Genomic DNA, 6093 nt, shown 5'->3' with positions numbered 1-6093 from the left:
ACTGGCACGCGGGACAAGACCCTCTCCTTGCGCCCCGACAAACACGCCCCAGCACGTGGAGGTGGAGATAGAAAAGGCTTTATTGGGGGGGCTGTCAAAAGGGCAGCAGCCCCTCGCTGGCCACAGGGAGGATCTTTCCCAGCGTATATGCCAGGTTGGTGTAGGTCTCCTCAGGCAGCAAACGCAACAGCAGGCGGTAGAAGAACTCGGGGTCGTACGAGTGGGCGTAGAGCACCGCAGCAGCCAGAGCGAAGCCGGCGGCCAGCTGCAGACTCACCAAGAGCAGGACGAGTGTCCTGTGGGGCAGAAGAGGGATGTGAGACCGGGCAGGGTGGATGCATCCCAACCCCATCTTGCCTGTGGGCTGCAGGGGGCCATGCTGGGAGCCCCACGGGCTGCCTCCCCAGCCCTTTCTCATTGCTCCCTCAGGCAGGGTGGGCCATGAGACTCCGCAAGCCCGGGAAAACACCCTGGCCCAGGGAAAAGCGACACTGAGCACTTTCCAGCTGCAAAGCCCACAGCCCGCCAGCAGCTGCCCAGCAGCCTGGACTTGTGAGCCCCGCTGGCTGGAGCAGGTGTCCGGCCCATGCCACCCACTGCCTGGAGGCGGGCCCCAGGGCACAGGGGACCCAGTGGGAACACTCACTGCAGCCAATACATGGAGCCGCGTCTCCTCGACAGCATGTCGCGCTCCTGCAGGTCAACACAGAGCAAGGACGCTTGTCAAGCACTGCCGCGCAGTCGGGACAGCTGGAGTTGCACGGTGCCCCGGCCTCCGCCTCGCGGGAGCGTAGCCCATGCGTGGCTGTGACCTCCATGGACCCCTCTCCCCAGGGAGACCCACGCTGGCCGCGGCAGGGGCTGGCACAGGCTCTCCCCCCTTACCAGCTGCGCTTCCACCACCTCCGGCAGCCCAGACCCCGGCGCCTCTGCCACCTTCTTCCTCTGCTGCTGCCTGCAGGCAACAGGGCTTGGTTGGACGAGTTACAGACCTCCATGGCCACGCGAGGGGTCCCCTTCCAACCATACACCACCCCAGGCAGGGATTGGACTCCCCTGTCACACCGCGTGCTGCACAGTCCCCCCACCCCGTTGCCTGGCACCAGCCTTGCCTGGCACCGGCATTGGCAGCCCCATCGCTCCGGGTGCTGCAGAGACCCCCTGGACACCCGTGTGGGGCGAGGGGCCCAACTCACCAGAGCTCTTCCTCCACACACGCCTCTTCAAGTTTCTTTATTTCCTGACGCAGCACCTGGCAGAAGGAAGGGTCCGAGTCCCTCAGCCCGCTGCGGCCCTCCTCCAACCCCCCCACGCCAGGGCCCGTGGGCACCCAGCCGTTTTCCTCCAGCCCTTTCAGCACTACCTCATTCGCCTGCTTAGCCTCCCGCCAACAGGCCCTCAGGTGGGCATAGTACTTTTCCAGCTGCAAAACAACGGGCGTAGCATGCGGGCAGCTGGGCTGGGACCTGGGCACCCTCGCCTCTCTCCAGCCCCAGGGCCATGCCCGCTCGCTACCCCACTGCCCCGGGGCACTGGGAGACTGGGCGACCCACAAGGCCAGGCATAGGGAAGCGATGGATGCCCCCATATTCTGGGGGAAACGTCCTCCCCATATTCTGGGGAAAACGTCCTCCCCGCTCACGCTTCTGCCCACAGCCGCTGGGCAACCGGCGCTAGCTGACCCTCCTTGATGAGCAGGGGCTTGGACAAGACAGGATGACCTCCAGAAGTCCCTTCAAACCTCTCAGCCCCGGCCAACTCAGCTCTGGGACACGGGCAGAGGAGAGGACACCAACCTTGCTGTTGAGCTTCTGTATGGCATCACACAGATCCTGGCGGTTCTCCTGCATGCGGCAAGGAGAGCAGGGGCTCAGGGTCTGCAGCCCCAGCCCCCATGGACCAGGAGCCGCTCCACACCTACCGTACGCTGCAGTGGCTCCTTCCTGCTTACCATTTGTGCGGAGCTCTGCACAGAATCTCTGCTGGCTCCTCGATCAGTCCCCAGAGCCTCTGCTGCCTGCAGGAATGGGGAACCATCAGATTCCCTGTCACAGACGTACACCCCTACGCACATGGGGCTGCCCCAGCTTCCCACGTCCCGGCGCCCATCAGCCATCTACACGCCCCATCCGGCCAGTGGTCCTGCACGCCCACTCGCCCTGTGCCTGACGGCCTGCGCCAGCTGGGTGCCCAGGACTTGGCTGGAGGTGGGGGGGGGCCCCAGGGACCGCTGAGGAGAGAAGGAGCTTCCCCGCCCCTGCTGTGCCGGGCACCCGCGGGGCCCCTCCTGCTGGCGGGGCTGCCCTGCCCTGGGGCCTCTGCGACACCTCCAGCGTCACGATCCTGCCCTGTCAGGTCACAACATCCCGCCCCCGGGACCCCCTTCCTTTTGGTCCCCCGCCAGCCCCAGCAGCGTAGCCGACCTCCCCACCTGGCCCTGCCTCGGCCCAGGCTACTGCCTTCCCCCCACCCCACCGCTCGCAGCCACACACAGACCCCCGCCGCCCCTTGCCCAGCCGTGGCTCGCGGGGACTGTGGGGATACTCTGCCCTCACCCTCCTCTCCCCCGTCAGGGGCCTTCGGCTGCACAGCGGACGCAGGACAGCTCCTTGGCGAGTCCTCTCCAAACTCCTGCCCAGCAGCACCGAGCTTCTCCTCCAGATGCTCCCCCGCCTCCGGGAGCAGCCCCCTTTATACCCGCCAGGGCGCCCGTGTCACAAGCCCACAGTGACATCGCGGTGACACGGCCACCGCTGCTGCCCACTGTGACGCGGCAATCACCTCCCTGGGGCTGGCGCCAAGAGGTGACGTGGGGCCCAGCCGCGGCCACCGGGGAAACAGGCCATCACTCTCAGCACCCACTCCTAGTGCACGGGCAGGAGTGACCGTGGGCGCCGCGTGTCAGCGTCTCCCTGCGGGGTATGCCTGTCCCGCAGAGTCCAGCTGCGGCAGCTCCTGGCCCCAAGTCCAAGCAGGAGCCAGGCTGCGCACGGACTCCCAGCAGGCACATGCAGGTGCTCACACGCACGCCTGCACCATGGATGTGCGCAGACGGACACACCGCGTGGGCTCCAACACAGGGCTCACGCATCCAGCCCCGCGCTTGCAGGCTCCCGAGAGGAATGGCGTCCCTCTCTTGGTCAGAGAGCCGCGGCTGCCGGCACGCGGGGGGACACCAGGAGGAAGGGGTGGGGGCACGCGGCAGGCAGGCAGTGACCCACGAGCTTCAGCTGTGGCCCCTCGAGCGGCTGCGTGCGGCGGTGCCGCACGCAGGAGTTGGCAGCCCGCGTCACTCTGGCCTCCATCCGGCAGGGCCTTTCCCCTTGCAGCAAGACCTGCGAGTGGCTGGAGAAGCTGGCAGGGAGCAGCCGGGGCTGTGCCGGCCTGTGGCTGTGGGGTCGGCAGGGACAGGGCCTTGGGGACAGGGCCACCGGCTATGAGATTGCTGGAATGTGCCCCGTGGGATGGGGGGGCAACTGGCAAGGGGGCCATGGGAATAGCACCGCTGGGGATGGGGACAGGGGGCCACGGGGCTGTGGGGCCACCAGGGTCCTCCCCAGCCCTCCATTCCCACCTCGGGGGGGCTGTCTCCGTACCCCCCCGATTTACCCCAATAAACCGCTCAGCTCAAAGTCCATCCGTGTGGGCATCTCCTTCGGGCGCTGGGGCACGAGCGGGGCCCAGCCCCCGGCTGTTAAACGCGCCTTGTCACGGTGCAGAACCCCCCACCCCCCCGCAGCCTCCTCGTCGCACTAACGCCAATCGCTCTGTGGGAAAGCTGCCACCCATGGCGGGACGTCTCCCTGTCGCCACCCGAGGGGCGGGGATGACGGTGTGCGTGTGGGGATGGGGATGACCCCGAGTGGGTGGGGACGGCCCGGGGCAGGGGCGCGTGGCCCCCCCAGGCTGGCGGAGATGACTGTTGCTGGTACCGGGGCATGGGAAGGGGGGGAACCTCGTTTTTGGTGCGGGAGAACCTCGCGCTAAACTAACCCCGAGTGGATCCGGGCGTGGGGCCGCGACACCCCCCAAGCCTGAGGTAATGGGGGGCAGCGGGACCCCCCGGCTTGGGGAGCGGGCACTGGGGCTGGACCCCCCGGCTGCATCCCCTAGCGCCAATCCTGTCCCCCCAGCGCAGGGGCTTCCCTGGGGTGGGGGCCCCACTGGCAACGGCGGGTTTGAGCCCTGCGGGCAGTTGCCGGGCCATGATCTTGTCGGGATGACGGAGCCGTGGCGGGACGGCTGCCGGGGCCGGGGGACGCAGGAGGGGGCCAAGGCTGAGGCACTGCCGGCCGCCTTTGCCTCCGTCTCTGCCGGCCCGCCCGGCCTTCAGGGGTCCCGGCTCACAGAGGCGGGGGAAAGGCTGGAGCAAGGCAGCCGGACCCTTGGCGGAAGAGGATCAGGGCAGGGAATCCTTCAGGAAACCGGACGTAGCCAAGTGTTTGGGGAGCTGGGGGGTACTGGGGACTGTCTGGGGGGAACGGGCGTCTCTGGGGGTGTTGGGAGTAGCCGGGGTATTTGGGGCGATTGTGGGAACGAGGGTACCCGTAAGGGCCCAGGGCGTTTGGAGGTGTCGGGGGATGGGGGCGGTAAGTGGGGTGTCTGGGGACAGCAGGGGTGCCCAGAAGGGATGCGAAGTCTTTGGGGAGAGGGGGGGGCGTGGGGGCAGGTAGCTGCCGCGGGCGTCTGTGGGCTGAGGCGGTGCCTGAGGCTGTTTGGGGCAGTTGTGGGGCTATTGCTCACAAACAGACAACAGCTGGGGAGAGCTAGGGTGCCTGGGGATGACCGCGGGAAGCTCGAGGGGGTAAGGCCTCGTCAGGGCTGTGTTCGGGATGGGGGCACTGGCACCCTTCCTTGCCCCCGTCCCGCAGGTGTCCTGCACAGCGGGCCTGGCACCCTGGCAACGCAATGGCTCCTCACCCCACAGGCGCCCCTGCAGTGCCACATGCCCCCAAGGGTGCTGCGTCCCAGCGACACACGCCTGTGGCTGGAGAGCTTGCCTGACATAGAAGCGCACATCACGGGGCTGCAGAAGTGAAAGCACCGCGAAACCCTCCCGCAGGCATCCCTGCCCCGCCCCGGGCCCCGCAATACCCTGCAAATCCCTTTCTCCCCCTGCAAATCCCTTTCTCCCCCACCAGGGACCAGCCCCTGCTGATACATACCCTGGCTCTGCCCCTCCTGTGCAGCATGGGGGGGTGGAGGCACCCTCCTCACTCCTCATTCCCACCCCGGGGCTTTCTGTACCACCCCGTAACTGCATTAACCCCAATAAAGGGCCTGGCTCGAAGTGTGTTCGGGGACTGGCACGCGGGACAAGACCCTCTCCTTGCGCCCCGACAAACACGCCCCAGCACGTGGAGGTGGAGATAGAAAAGGCTTTATTGGGGGGCTGTCAAAAGGGCAGCAGCCCCTCGCTGGCCACAGGGAGGATCTTTCCCAGCGTATATGCCAGGTTGGTGTAGGTCTCCTCAGGCAGCAAACGCAACAGCAGGCGGTAGAAGAACTCGGGGTCGTACGAGTGGGCGTAGAGCACCGCAGCAGCCAGAGCGAAGCCGGCGGCCAGCTGCAGACTCACCAAGAGCAGGACGAGTGTCCTGTGGGGCAGAAGAGGGATGTGAGACCGGGCAGGGTGGATGCATCCCAACCCCATCTTGCCTGTGGGCTGCAGGGGGCCATGCTGGGAGCCCCACGGGCTGCCTCCCCAGCCCTTTCTCATTGCTCCCTCAGGCAGGGTGGGCCATGAGACTCCGCAAGCCCGGGAAAACACCCTGGCCCAGGGAAAAGCGACACTGAGCACTTTCCAGCTGCAAAGCCCACAGCCCGCCAGCAGCTGCCCAGCAGCCTGGACTTGTGAGCCCCGCTGGCTGGAGCAGGTGTCCGGCCCATGCCACCCACTGCCTGGAGGCGGGCCCCAGGGCACAGGGGACCCAGTGGGAACACTCACTGCAGCCAATACATGGAGCCGCGTCTCCTCGACAGCATGTCGCGCTCCTGCAGGTCAACACAGAGCAAGGACGCTTGTCAAGCACTGCCGCGCAGTCGGGACAGCTGGAGTTGCACGGTGCCCCGGCCTCCGCCTCGCGCGGGAGC

Source organism: Ciconia boyciana, unplaced genomic scaffold, assembly GCF_034638445.1.
Source record: "Ciconia boyciana unplaced genomic scaffold, ASM3463844v1 HiC_scaffold_38, whole genome shotgun sequence".
Taxonomy (NCBI): Eukaryota; Metazoa; Chordata; class Aves; order Ciconiiformes; family Ciconiidae; genus Ciconia; species Ciconia boyciana.
This window is presented reverse-complemented; position numbering follows the sequence as displayed.